At 39.7% G+C, this 15,003-nt stretch overlaps 1 protein-coding gene across 6 annotated transcripts in view; it reads left to right on the forward strand.

Moving 5' to 3' along the window:
- The window catches only part of PATJ (PATJ crumbs cell polarity complex component), a 335,749-nt gene that overhangs the window by 106,797 nt on the left and 213,949 nt on the right, over positions 1-15,003 (forward strand). The window lies entirely within an intron of this gene.

The raw sequence follows: 15,003 nt of genomic DNA on the forward strand, positions 1-15,003 counted from the left end.
AATTTCACATGCTTAAAATTGTAGAAATATATGTTGGGTTGGCCAAAAGCTTCCTTCGGTTTTTAAATAAAAATAAAAGACACATTTTTCATTTTCACCAAGAACTTTATTGAACAAAACAGTATTCACTGTTTTGTTCTACTACCTTCTGCCATTTTTCAGGCAACTTCATAACTCCATCTTCCCAAAACTTTTTATCTTTTTGAGCAAAGAACTGTTCTAGGTGCCTTTTGAAGTCTTCCAGGGAATTGAAATTTTTTCCATTAAGAGAATTTTGTGAAGAACAAAACAAATGGAAACTTGAAGGTGCAATGTCTGGTGCATATGGTGGATGAATCAGAACTTCCCAGTCAAGCTGTAACAGTTTTTGCCTGGTATCAAAGAAACACACGGTCTAGCATTATCCTGATGGAAGATTATGCATTTTCTGTTGACTAATTCTGGACTCTTTTCGTTGAGTGCTGCTTTCAGTTGGTCTAATTGGGAGCAGTACTTGTTGGAATTAATTGTTTTGTTTTCCAGAAGAAGCTTATAATAGAGGACTCCCTTCCAATCCCACCATATACACAATATCACCTTCTTTGGATGAAGACCGGCCTTTGGTGTGGTTGGTGGTGGTTCATTTCACTTGCCCCACAATCTCTTCCATTCCATGTTATTGTACAGTATCCACTTTTCATCGCCCGTCACAATTTGTTATAAAAATGAAATGTTTTCATTACATTTAAGTAGAGAATTGCATGCAGAAATATGGTCAAGAAGGTTTTTTTTGCTTAACTTATGTGGAACCCAAACATCAAAGCAATGAACATAACCAGGCTGGTGCAAATGATTTTCAGCGCTCAGTCTGGATATTTTGAGTATGTCGGCTCTCTCCCGCGTGGTATAACGTTGATTGTTCTCAATGAATGTCTTGATTTGATCACTGTCAACTTCAGCTGGTCCACCCGACTGTGGAGCATTGTCCAGCGAGAAGTCTCCAGCACGAAACTTCGCAAACCACTTTTGACATGTTTGATCAGTCACGGAACCTTTTCCATACACTGCACAAATCTTTTTTTGCATTTCAGTTGCTTTTTTACCTTTCTTGAAATAATAAAGTGTAATATGCTGAAAATGTTGCTTTTTTCTTCCACCTTTAATATTAAAATGTCTACACAAAAATTCACCAATTTTGATGTTTTTTAAGTGCACGCTGATATGACAGCTGTCACAATACAGTCTAACAAAATTGTTTTGAATAATGTTAAAGACAACTATGCACTACTAGAGCCATCTTACAGAAAACACCAAATGAACTTTTTGGCCAACCCAATACAATTTTGTATTCTTGCAGTTCTGTGCAAAATGGCTTATGTAGAGTGAGTACTTAGAGAATGGGAGGTTAATTAAGAATTTAACAACGCAAGCAAGAAGTACTTGAGGCCAAATTAAGGAGGGACTGGACTTAAGAGTTAGAGAAGCTGTAGGAATCGGTGACTGATAACATGTTGGGAGTGAGAAGGAGCAGGAGGATGTCCCACGTTTCTGAACGGAGCAACTAGATGGATAGCGGGACCGTTAATTCTTTGGCATAAGATAATAGGAGCATGGACAGGCTGAGCAGGAAAATGATGAGTTCAGTTTGGGATGTGTTGAGGGTTCAGGTATCCATAGGACAATAAAATGAAATGGAGTTAATTAAATATATGACTCTGGTGATTAGTGTTGAGGTCTGTCCTGACGTAGATAATTGGGAACAAGATCACGTGTAGGCTGGGAATAAGATCAAGTGTAGGTGAAACTCCTGGATTTGAATAGTCATCCATGGGAGGCTCAAGTGATAAAAGAACAGGGCCAACACTGGAGTCCTGCATAGTGGCAACATTGAGGTCATGAACAGAGGAACAAAATAGTGAAGTGGAATGAGCAAAAGGTAGAAGGAAATTGATGAACTAGAGGTTGATGTAGAAACCAAGGGAAGAGAGCATTTGAACAAAAGGATCATTACAGACTATTGTTACATGCTACAGAGAGGTCAAGGAAGATAAAATGGAAACGTTTTCATGGGGCTTGATCACATGGATATCCTTGGTAAGCTTAGAACAGTTTCATTAGAATGGAAATCAGAGAGTAGTGGGTTGAGAACTGAATAGAAGGTCAGAAACTGGACAAAGTAAGAGCAGACTAGCGTTTGGAGAAACCTGATCATGAAAAGAGGCAGAAAGAATGCATGTTACTTAGACAACTGGATGGCATTGTGGGCCTGAGGCAGGGGAATATATACACACACACAGATACACATACATACACACACACGTACATAGATTGTGAGTGTGAAACATCCAGAAAAGGAATATGTGGGCAATTAAACATAGTCCCTGGAGAGGGCGAAGGGAAAGGACGACATTGCACACCTAGAGAGATTAACCTTTAATAGTTTGATAGGAGGAAGCTCATCTCCTCCATGGACACAAGTGCCAGGAATGAAAGGAAAGTACAAATGCAGGTACTGTCAGTTAGTTTGAGGACTGGAGTCCAAGGAGATTCTTGCCCAATGAGCTTGATTTTTTTTTTTTCTGTCATTCAGGAGAAAGGTTATTTACTCAGAATGATGGGGTGCTTGTAAAGTGGGCCACAAAAGGAGAGGTGTCAGAGTAGAGGTTAGCTTTTGAAACAAGGGTAGGAGAGTAATGGCTTGGTGGTGGGAAGGAATTTGGAAAAATATTGACTCCTTTTTCCCAGCTTCCTGGGGAGTGAGAGAATGAGCCTCACCCACTAAGTGTGGCATCCCTGGCAGAGAGGCAGGCACTGTTGGGAGAACAGAGGAGGTTGAGAGAACACTGGGGGAAGAAGTTAGGGTGTGGGGTGGTTTCTTTACAATTCAGGGAGATTTCGTGGAGTGTGACAGGTAATTTGGCTGGGGGCCTTGGGGATGGGGTGAGGGAACAGAAGCACATCTGAAAGAAAAACCAGAGCTGTGTAGCCCTGTGAGTACAGGGCAGGAGAAGCAAACAGAGGAGTTGGAGGTATTGCCAAGCTGAGCAGAGATGAGAAATAGGACAGGATTAATTGGCCTTAATGCTTTTATTTACTTGTTTGTTTGTTTTTGTTAGACTATAGTTCACTTACAATGTTGTGTTAGTTTCCATGTACAGCAAAATGAATCAGTTATATATACATCATGCTAAGTGAAGTTAGTCGAAGACAAATATATGATATCATTTATATGTGGAATCTAATAAAAATGATATAAATCAACTTATTTACAAAACAGAAACAAACTCACAGATATTGAAATCAAACTTATGGTTACCAAAGGGGAAATGTGGGGGAAAGTGATAAATTGGAAGACTAGGATTAACATATGCACACTACTATATAGAATAAATAATAGGAACCTACTGTATAGCACAGGGAACTCCACTCAGTGTTCTCTGATGACCTATATGGGAAAAGAATCTTAATGCTTTTTTTTTTTTTTTTTAATTTTTTTTATTTTTTTATTTATTTATTTATTTATTTATTTATTTATTTATTTATTTATTTATTTTTTTGGGGGGGTACACCAGGTTCAATCATCCGTTTTTATACACATATCCCCATCTTCCCTCCCTTCCTTGACGCCCCCCCCAAGCCCCCCCCACCCTCCCCGCCCCAGTCCTCAAAGGCATCTTCCATCCTCGAGTTGGACTCCCTTTGTTATACAACAACTTCCCACTGACTATTTTACAGTTGGTAGTATATATATGTCTGTGTTACTCTCTCGCTTCGTCTCAGTTTCCCCTTCACCCCCCGCCCCCTCCCATACCTTGAGTTCTCCAGTCCATTCTCTGTATCTGCATCCTTGTTCTGGTCACTGAGTCCAACAGTACCATTTTTAGATTCCGTATATGTGAGTTAGCATACAATATTTGTCCTTCTCTTTCTGACTTACTTCACTCTGTATGACAGACTGTAGTTCTATCCACCTCATGACATATAGCTCCATCTCATCCCTTTTTATAGCTGAGTAATATTCCATTGTATATATATGCCACATCTTCTGTATCCATTCATTTGTTGCTGGGCATTTAGGTTGCTTCCATGTCCTGGCTATTGTAAATAGTGCTGCAATAAACATTATGGTACAAGTTTCTTTTGGGATTATGGTTTTCTTTGGGTATATGCCCAGTAGTGGGATTACTGGATCATATGGTAGTTCTATTTGTAGTTTTTTAAGGAACCTCCAAATTGTTTTCCATAGTGGCTGTACCAATTTACAGTCCCACCAACAGTGCAGGAGAGTTCCTTTTTCTCCACACCCTCTCCAACATTTGTTGTTTCCAGACTTTGTGATGATGGCCATTCTGACTGGTGTGAGGTGATACCTCATTGTGGCTTTGACTTGCATTTCTCTGATGATTAGTGATGTGGAGCATCTTTTCATGTGTTTGTTGGCCATCTGTATGTCTTCTTTGGAGAAATGTCTATTTAGGTCTTCTGCCCATTTGTGGATTGGGTTATTTGCTTTTTTGGTATTAAGGTGCATGAGCTGCTTGTATATTTTGGAGGTTAATCCTTTGTCCGTTGTTTCATAGGCAATTATTTTTTCCCATTCTGAGGGTTGCCTTTTAGTCTTGTTTATGTTTTCTTTTGCTGTGCAAAAGCTTTTAAGTTTCATGAGGTCCCATTCATTTATTCTTGATTTTATTTCCATGATTCTAGGAGGTGGGTCAAAAAGGATGGCGCTTTGATGGATGTCATAGAGTGTTCTGCCTATGTTTTCCTCTAGGAGTTTGATAGTGTCTGGCCTTACATGTAGGTCTTTAATCCATTTGGAGTTTACTTTTGTGTATGGTGTTAGGAAGTGTTCTAATTTCATTCTTTTGCATGTTGCTGCCCAGTTCTCCCAGCACCACTTATTGAAGAGGCTGTCTTTTTTCCATTGTATATTCGTGCCTCCTTTGTCAAAGATAAGGTGCCCATATGTGTTTGGGCTTACTTCTGAGTTCTCTATTCTATTCCATTGATCTTGCTTTCTATTTTTGTGCCAGTACCATACTGTCTTGATCACTGTGGCCTTGTAGTATAGTTTGAAGTCAGGAAGCCTGATTCCACCAACTCCATTTTTCCTTCTCAAGATTGCTTTGGCTATTCGGGGTCTTTTGCGTTTCCATACAAATCGTAAGATTTCTTGCTCTAGTTCTGTGAAAAATGCCATTGGTAATTTGATCGGGATTGCATTGAATCTGTAAATTGCTTTGGGTAGTACAGTCATTTTCACGATGTTGATTCTTCCAATCCAGGAACATGGTATGTCCCTCCATCTGTTTGTGTCGTCTTTGATTTCTTTCATCAATGTCTTAAAGTTTTCTGTATACAGATCTTTTGCCTCCTTAGGCAGGTTTATTCCTAGGTATTTTATTCTTTTGGTTGCAATGGTGAATGGGAGAGTTTCCTTAATTTCTCTTTCTGCTCTTCCGTTGTTAGTGTATAGGAATGCAAGGGATTTCTGTGCATTAATTTTGTATCCTGCTACTTTACTAAACTCATCAATGAGTGCTAGCAGTTTTCTGGTAGAGTCTTTAGGGTTTTCTATATATAATATCATGTCATCTGCAAAGAGTGACAATTTTACTTCTTCTTTTCCAATTTGGATTCCTTTTATTTCTTTTTCTTCTCTGATTGCTGTGGCTAAAACTTCCAAAACTATGTTGAATAATAGTGGTGAGAGTGGACACCCTTGTCTTGTTCCTGTTTTTAGGGGGAATTCTTCCAGTTTTTCTCCATTGAGAACAATGTTGGCTTTTGGTTTTGCATATATGGCTTTTATTATGTTGAGGTAATTTCCTTCTATGCCCATTTTCTGGAGAGCTTTTATCATAAATGGATGTTGAACTTTGTCAAAAGCTTTTTCTGCATCTATTGAAATGATCATATGGTTTTTATCCTTCAATTTGTTGATATGATGTATCACATTGATTGATTTGCGTATATTGAAGAATCCTTGCATCCCAGGGATAAACCCCACTTGATCATGGTGTATGATTTTTTTAATGCACTGTTGCAGTCTGTTAGCTAGTATTTTGTTGAGGATTTTTGCATCTATATTCATCAGTGATATTGGTCTATAGTTTTCTTTTTTTGTGACATCTTTGCCTGGTTTTGGTATCAGGGTGATGGTAGCCTCGTAGAATGAGTTTGGGAGTGCTCCGCCTTCTGCAATATTTTGGAAGAGTTTGAAAAGGATAGGTGTTAACTCTTCTCGAAATGTTTGATAGAATTCGCCTGTGAACCCATCTGGTCCTGGGCTTTTGTGTGTTGGGAGATTTTTAATCACTGCCTCAATTTCCGTACTTGTGATTGGTCTGTTCATGGTTTCTATTTCTTCCTGGTTCAGTCTTGGAAGATTGTATTTTTCTAAGAATGTATCCATTTCTTCCAGGTTATCCAATTGATTGGCATATAGTTGCTTGTAGTAGTCTCTCATGATGTTTTGTATTTCTGAGGTGTCCGTTGTTACTTCTCCTTTTTCATTTCTAATTCTGTTGATTTGCATCTTCTCCCTTTTTTTCTTGATGAGTCTGGCTAATGGTTTATCAATTTTGTTAACCTTCTCAAAGAACCAGCTTTTAGTTTCATTTATTTTTCTTATGGTTTCTTTCCTTTCTTTTTCATTTATTTCTGCTCTGATCTTTATGATTTCTTTTCTTCTGCTCACTTTAGGGTTTCTTTGTTCTTCTTTCTCTAGTTGTTTTAGGTGTAAGGTTAGGTTGTTTATTCGATCATTTTCTTGTTTCTTAAGGTAGGACTGCATTGCTATAAACTTCCCCCTTAGAACTGCTTTTGCTGCATCCCATAGGTTTTGGGTTGTTGTGTTTTCGTTGTCATTTGTTTCTAGATATTTTTTGATTTCCTCTTTGATTTCTGTAGTGATTCCTTGGTTGTTTAAGAGTGAATTGTTTAGCCTCCATGTGTTTGTCTTTTTTGCAGTTTTTTTCCTGTAATTGATATCTAGTCTCATGGCGTTGTGGTCTGAGAAGATGCTTGATATGATTTCAATTTTCTTGAATTTGCTGAGGTTTGATTTGTGACCCAAGATGTGATCTATCCTGGAAAATGTTCCGTGTGCACTTGAGAAGAACGTGTATTCTGTCATTTTTGGATGGAATGTCCTATAAATATCAATGAAGTCGAGATGGTCTAATGTGTCATTTAGAGCTTGTGTGTCTTTATTGATTTTCTGTTTGGATGATCTGTCCATTGATGTAAGTGGGGTGTTCAAGTCTCCCACTATAATTGTGTTCCTGTCGATGTCCCCTTTTATAGCTGTTAGCATTTGCCTTATGTATTGAGGTGCTCCTATATTGGGGGCATAGATATTTACCATTGTGATATGTTCTTCTTGGATGGATCCCTTGATCATTATGTAGTGTCCTTCCTTGTCTCTTGTAATAGTCTTTACTTTCAAGTCTAATTTGTCTGATATGAGTATTGCTACTCCAGCTTTCTTTTGACTTCCATTTGCATGGAATATCTTTTTCCATCCCTTTACTTTCAGTCTATATGTATCCCTTGGTCTGAAGTGGGTTTCTTGTAGGCAGCATATAGAAGGGTCTTGTTTTTGTATCCATTCAGCCAGTCTGTGTCTTTTGGTTGGAGCATTGAATCCATTTACATTTAAGGTGATTATGGACATGTGTGTTCCAATTACCATTTTCTTAATTGTTTTGAGTTTGTATTTGTAGGTGTTTTCCTTTTCTTGTGTTTCCTACTTAGAGAAGTTCCTTTAGCACTTGTTGTAAGGCTGGTTTGGTGGTGCTGAATTCTCTTAACTTTTGCTTGTCTGGAAAGCTTTTGATTTCTCCCTCAAATCTGAATGAGATTCTTGCTGGGTAGAGTATTCTTGGCTGTAGGTTTCTCTCTTTCAGGACTTTCAGGATATCCTGCCATTCCCTTCTGGCCTGCAGAGTTTCTGTGGAAAGGTCAGCTGTTATCCTGATGGGTTTTCCCTTATATGTTGTTTGTTGCTTTTCTCTTGCTGCTTTTAATATTTTTTCTTTGTGTTTAGTTGTCGTTAGTTTGATTAATATGTGTCTCGGTGTATTTCTCCTTGGGTTTATTCTGTATGGGACTCTCTGTGCTTCTTGGACTTGGTTAATTATTTCCTTTCCCATGTTGGGGAAGTTTTCCACTATAACCTCTTCAAATATTTTCTCAGACCCTTTCTTGTTTTCTTCTTCTTCTGGGATGCCTATAATTCGAATGTTGGTACGCTTAATGTTATCAGTGAGGTCTCTGAGACTGTCTTCTAATCTTTTTATTATTTTTTCTTTTTCCTGCTCTGTGGCAGTTATTTCCCCCATTCTATCTTCCAACTCACTTATTCGTTCTTCTGCCTCAGTCATTCTGCTGGTTATAGCATCTAGAGTATTTTTAATTTCAGTTATTTTGTTATCCATTGCTGTTTGTTTTTCTGAGTTCTTATGAACAGTTTCTTGTACTTTTTCTATTTTGTTATCGAGATTTTGTATCATTTTTACTATCATTACTCTAAATTCCTTTTCAGGCATTTTTCCTATTTCCTCCTCATTTATTTGGTCTTGTGGGTTTTTTTCTTGCTCCTTTGCCTGCATGGTGTTTCTTTGTTTCCTCATGGTTGTCCAAACTTTTGGGGTTGCTTGTCCTTGCGTTTTTTTGCGTTATTCTGTGACCAGCAGAGGTTCCTTTATTGTTCGTCTGTAAGCGTCGGTGTGTGGGGAGGGAGAGGGTACAACAGTGGCTCCTTCTCCTGGGAGGGAGTGAGCAGTGGCACACTGATGTCTCAGTCAGGCTTGGAGGTGCCTGTTGCAGAGGGCGCCGGTGGCTCAGGCGTACACAGAAAGTCTTAGAGTTGGGCCTCTCTCGGGGGTTTTTTTCTTTTCTTCTTTTTTTTTTTTTTTTCTCTCGGCAGCCTCCCTGCTGCTGGCGTTGCAAGGGGTTTTAATTGAGCCCCACCCGAGTGCCTGAGGGTACTTGTTATCCCTGAGCTCCTTAGGTGGCCCGCAGGGCGTCTCTCCACTGCCTGTTGCAGAGGTGCGGAAAGAGAGAGAGAGGCTATGCGCGTGGCTCCTCCCAGCCGCCAGTGAGCCTGCAGCCTCCAGCCGCCATCATGGCCGGGCAGCTCTCAGGAACGGGCACTCCTCTCCGCAGGCCTCCTCCCTCCTGTCCTCTCGGTCCGTCACCCTACCGGCAACAATGTTTCCCACACTGAACCAGCTCTCCTGCTCCCACACTCCCGCTCCTGGACCCTCCGTTCAGCCGCGGATCAATGTCTTGGTCCGGGAACGCTGAGCTGCGCTGCAGACCCTCCGAATGTTTCTCACTCCCTCCCGTCTGCCACAGCTCCGCCGCTTCACCCTCTTTGAGCCGTCATAGATGCCTCCCTACCGGCTATGTCGGGCTCCCCGCAGTCCCATCCGGTGTCCGAGGCCGTCTGCTGGTGTTCAGCTGGTTCTCTGTGAGAATTACTGCGTCCTTCCGTGCATTCCCAATGCATCTGTGGGGAGGGATGCACTCCAGGTCTTAATGCTTTTGTTAAAAGCTTAGTCCAAGAAAGATTTTGTGTTGCTATATGAAGTGTCTCAGACTGATATCACTTCTCTGTTCAGTGACCTGTGACCTTTGCCTAGAGTTTTAGATAGACACTTAAGAGAAAATTGTTGTCTGTGCTTCTGCATAGCTCCTCTCTGAGTGGAAAGGAAAGACCCATAGGCCCAGCTGGTTGGAGGAATCTGGTGGCTTTTCACTCAGCAGACCTGGACCAGGGTGCAGAGGGGAGGAGCTGACAGCCCTGGGGTCCTCACATGAGAGCTCTAACAACTCCCAGAGGAGCACAGTGTCAAACAGCCATGGCTTTGTTTCTTTGGGAGAGATGCCTGGCAGTGGAAGTGCTGGAAGAGTTAGGAATATGTTTCAACCTTTTTATGTGATCAAATTACTTTTCAAATGAGACACTTTTGTTTTTTAAATTTCTCTTGTGCTGAGTGTTAATAATTGAATCTGGCCAAAGAATTCAGAAATGAGACTGCTTTTAAGGCTATAGAATTGTAACTGTAGGTTGGAAAAAATTTAAACAAATTTCCAAGCCCACCTCTCCTTCCTTGTGTAGAAGATGAAACGTTCTATCAGTTGTGTCTTACTCAATTCTCCCAGCTTCAGAGAGAGGGGATACACTTTGCTAAAAGTGAATACTTTGACAAGCTGTTTTCTTTTGCCAGCACAGGCATTTAATGGCTCCAACCTAACCTTTGTCTTGGGAGATGTCTTGCATTTGAATGTTGTTTTTTTGGCTTGCCGTCATAGATTCAGGGTATATTTAAATCTCAGCAGGCTCCACAAGAGTTCCTGTAAATCATACTCCCCCTTTTAATCTTTCAGGGTATGCCCCATGGAATTAGGTTCATAGGTGAATATTTATTACTACTCCGGAGACTTCCTGAGTAATGCATAGATTCTTTTTAGAATATAGTCTTTCAGATCATCAGGGTGTCATCAAGTGCTAACTGCTATTTTACAGCTTCTTCATTGCATTAATTTTTGCATAGGGCCCAGCAGAGTTATTTACTGTGCACTATGTTTTTGCATGAAGCCAACTTCTCCTTACATTTGTAGGCAGGACTAATACTAAGAGGTCAGAGGTACCCTGAACGTGGAGATCTCTAGGAAGGGAGGGTGGTGGGCAGGCAGAATATGATAAGTCTGAAAGGAATCTGAGTGATCTTGTTCTGAGTATCCTTCTTTCTTCATAAAGTTACTTGAGATCATGTTTTCAGAATTCACCTGTTTTTAGTCTTTTTCTAACTCACCTCTGTCATCACGTGTTGCCTGAAGACATGGATGTGCCCATCAGTGGGGACGTGGCATTTCTCAGGCTAAAAGGAGATCTGCGATGTAGATGTATTGTGGTGCTGTTCAAGTATATTCTCTATTATTTATGACTACATGACCCTGAGAGGGTTTCCCTTGTGTCTGTATTTCCTCACTTGTAAAGTAGGTAGTTCTAAGGTCCAGTAAAAGTGAATATAAGGGGCTTCATAAAATGCCTTGAACATAGCCTGGTAGGATGATGAACCTGAGGTGAAGGCATATTTTATAAATTTATTTTTTATTTATTTATTGGCTGCATCAGGTCTTTGTTACTGTGCATGGGCTTTTCTCTAGTTGTGGTGAGCGGGGGCTGCTCTTCATTGTGGTGTGCAGGTTCGCATTGCGGTGGCTTCTCTTGTTGCAGAGCACGGGCTCTAGGCCCCCGGGCTTTGGTAGTGTGGCACATGGGCTCAGTAGTTGTAGCTCACCAGCTTCAGAGCACAGGCTCAGTAGTTGTGGCACACGGGCTTAGTTGCTTCGAAGTAAGTGGGATCTTCCTGGAGCAAGGATGGAACCCGTGTCCCCTGCATTGGCAGGCAGATTCTTAACCACCGTACCACCAGGGAAGTGCCAGTATATTTTAATATGAAAAAAAAAATCATGTCATAGGCATAATAGGATGCAAATGAAAAGAAATACTTTCAGGTATTGGATACTTTGTTGTGAATAGTGGGAGGTGAAATAGGAGGCAGAGTGTCATAGGTGGGGAAAGGATTAAGCAAGTTCATGTTATATTTTAAGTCCTCAACACTGCCTGGCATTTAGTTTTTCTAAGTAGATAGTGTGTATCTAATAGGTTTATACCTTTGAATTCCACTGCCAGATATTATGTATAAATTCAGAATATTGGTAGAAGAGTGAGGGTAAGGGAGAAAATAAATATGTGTATTTGAGAGAAGACTACTCTGGAATGTTTGAGTTGTGAGGAAAAAGGGAAGTTTCCAAGGAGTCTATGGCCTCACATATGTGACACTTTCCCGTTTTTACCATACTGTTGCAGCTGTGGTCCACACTGCAGGTGAAGACGAAATTAGGACAAGAGGCACATAGGAATATTACACTAATGCCTTTGAAAATATAATTCGTATTTGATTGCTAATCCAGGCTCTACAGAAAGTCAGAAGAGAAAAGGGAAAGACTCAAGGAAGCAACTTACCCTTTATGGCTTGAACTTTTGTTTCTTTTTTTTTTTTTCAGTCTTTATTGGTGTGTAATAGCTTTGTACTGTTGTGCCAGTTTCCGCTGTACCACAAAGCGAATCAGCTGTATTTATACATACATCCCCATATCCCCTCCCTATCCCACCCCCTAGGTCATTACTAATTATCGAGTTGATCTCCCTGTGTTATGCAGTTGCTTCCCACTAGCTATCTATTTTACATTTGGTAGTGTATATATGTCAGTGCTCTTTCACTTTGTCCCAGCCTCTCCTCCACCCCCCCACCCCCAACTCCATGTCCTGAAGTCTGTTTTCTACATGTGTCTTTATTCTTCCTCTGCCACTGAGTTCATCAGTACAATTTTTTTAGATTCCATATATATGTGTTAGCATATGGTATTTGTTTTTCTCTTTCTGACTTACTTCACTCTGTATGACAGACTCCATCCATTCACCTCACTACAGATAACTCAGTTTCATTCTTTTTTATGGCTGAGTAATATTCCATTGTATACATGTGCCACATCTTCTTTATCCATTCATCTGTTGATGGACATTTAGGTTGCTTCCATGTCCTGGCAATTGTAAATAATGCTGCAGTGAGCATTGTGGTACATGTTTCTTTTTGGCTTATGGTTTTCTCAGGGTATATGCCCAGTAGTGGGATTGCTGGGTTATATGAACTTTTGTTTCTTAACAACGGTCTTAAATGCGATTTTATGGGACAGTTTTCTTAATTTTGATAAATGTATACATTCATGTTATGAGCACCCCAATCAAGATATTGAACATTTCCATCTACCCAGAAAGCTCCCCACTGCTCTTGACTTCTAATACTGTAAATTATTTTTTCTGTTCTAGAACTCATATAAATGTGATCATAGGTTCTGTTTTTGTATCTGGCTTCTTTTACTAAGTACCATGTCTATGTCATTTTAAACCTTCATGCTCAGGAATGTCTAATTCTTTGTATATACTGGTGTCAGGTAATAATTTGCTTTGTAACTTCAAAGTCATAGTGTAGTACTTATAAAACTAACCCGACTAGTTTGGAAAACACTAGTGCCTATTCTGCCTGGTTCCAAATGCTCATCTTCCCTGTGGTGTGCCACAGAAAATCGCTGTATAGCATCTATATTTTAAGAGGAAAAAGAAGTCTTGAGATAGCTACAGCCATAACTCTTCCTGCTTACATCATTTTGGGGTGCCGAGTTTGCTTAACACTCATATGGCTTAGTATATAGAAATTTTACATGAAAAAAAAAGGTATATTGAAAAGGAAAGGTCTCCTTGGCCATTTGGATTCATCTGATTTTTGTATGATGTTGAAAATTTTATCCTCAAAGACATTGTGTATTATGATGAAGTCTTACTATCTTAACAAATCTTAATATCCGCTTGTTCGTTAATGGTCACTCCATCTTTCCTCCCAAATCTGTAAAGAGTGATAACTTTGGGCATTTGTTATAAAGGACTGAATAAAAAGCATTACTTCTACTACATGGTTAATTCCTTTAGGGAAAAAGTGGTTATAAAACTCTGGCTAAATGTAAAAGGCAAGAATCTCAGTTATTTTAAAATTGGAGATTCTGATTGAGCTATTGACCATGTTTAATCAAAGTGCAAATTATGAAATTAGAGGTTAGAATTCTCTTGTGAAAGATTCAAGTACATTTGTGCAAATTTACATCTTAATATGTGCAGTAAAAGTATTTTACTTTCTCAGTTAAATTTGGGTTAAAAGATATATGCATTTATCAGTATAAAGTGACTGCTTTATTTTGTATAGTTGCTCATCTCCTGTGACTGTATTTCTAAAACTTATCACGCTATGTTTTTGAAAGTTTTATCCCTCTTTAGGTATGAAGTAATGTGAATAAAATATGTGTTTATCAATTTCCTGAAGAAGGATAATATGTTTTGAAAAAGTCAGTCTCTTTTAACAGAATAAATCCTTTTGTTACACATTTTCTTAAAGAAAATTAAAATGTTTCATATTTTAGACAGAGTTTTTCTCCCTTCACATAATATTGTATGTGAAAGCCAGCAGTTTAGGATATATTGTATTTTAATTTTTTTTAATAGAAAAGCATATAGCCCATACTAATGTTAAAACTTGGTTTCCATTGTATTTTAGGTAATTTTAAATTTAAGAATTTTCTTAATACCTATCATGAACTAACTGTTTTTGCTCACAGTACTTCTGACACCAAATGTGTGAGTTTTTTCCTCCACCCAAAATAACCAATTCTCTGATTCTCAGGACACTGTATCCTAAAATTCATTTCAATTCTGACATTAACTACCTGGAGTTAGTGCAGTCCCCACAGGTTAAGGGCTCAGTCCCATAAGACTGCCCCAACTTCAGATGGCAGTCACAAATTCCAGATTGCCAACTCTGCTTTTGACCAACTGGCTATAAATAGAGGATTCCCATAACACCTTCCTCAGGTTCGGTAATTTGCTAGGATAGCTTACAGAACTCAGGAAGGTGCTTCACTATTACTCATTTATTATAAAGGATACAACTCCGGAATAGCCAAATGGAAGAGATGCATAAGGCAAGGAAGGGGGTGTAAGAGCTTCTGTGCTCTCTTGGGTCACATCACCCTCCCAGCACGTTAATGTGTTCTCTAACCTGCAGGCTCTCTCAGCCCTGTTGTTCGGGGGGTTATGGAGGCTCCATTATGCAGGCATGATTGATTACATCGTTGGCCATTGGTGACTGAAGTCCATCTCTAGCTCCTTTCCGCTTCCCAGAGGTGGGGGTGGGGTGGGGCTGACATGTGTAACTGTAATCGCACGGTTGCTTCTCTGCAATCAGCCCCATCCTGAAACTGCCTGTAGTCCTACCTAGAGTCACCTTATTAGCATCAGCTCAGGTATGGTTGAGAGGGGCTTGTGATGAATAAGAAAAAATGCTCCTGTCACCCCTATGATTTGGAAAATTCCAAGGGTTTTAGAAGCTGTGTCAG

This window comes from Hippopotamus amphibius, chromosome 1 (assembly GCF_030028045.1).
Source record: "Hippopotamus amphibius kiboko isolate mHipAmp2 chromosome 1, mHipAmp2.hap2, whole genome shotgun sequence".
Taxonomy (NCBI): domain Eukaryota; kingdom Metazoa; phylum Chordata; class Mammalia; order Artiodactyla; family Hippopotamidae; genus Hippopotamus; species Hippopotamus amphibius.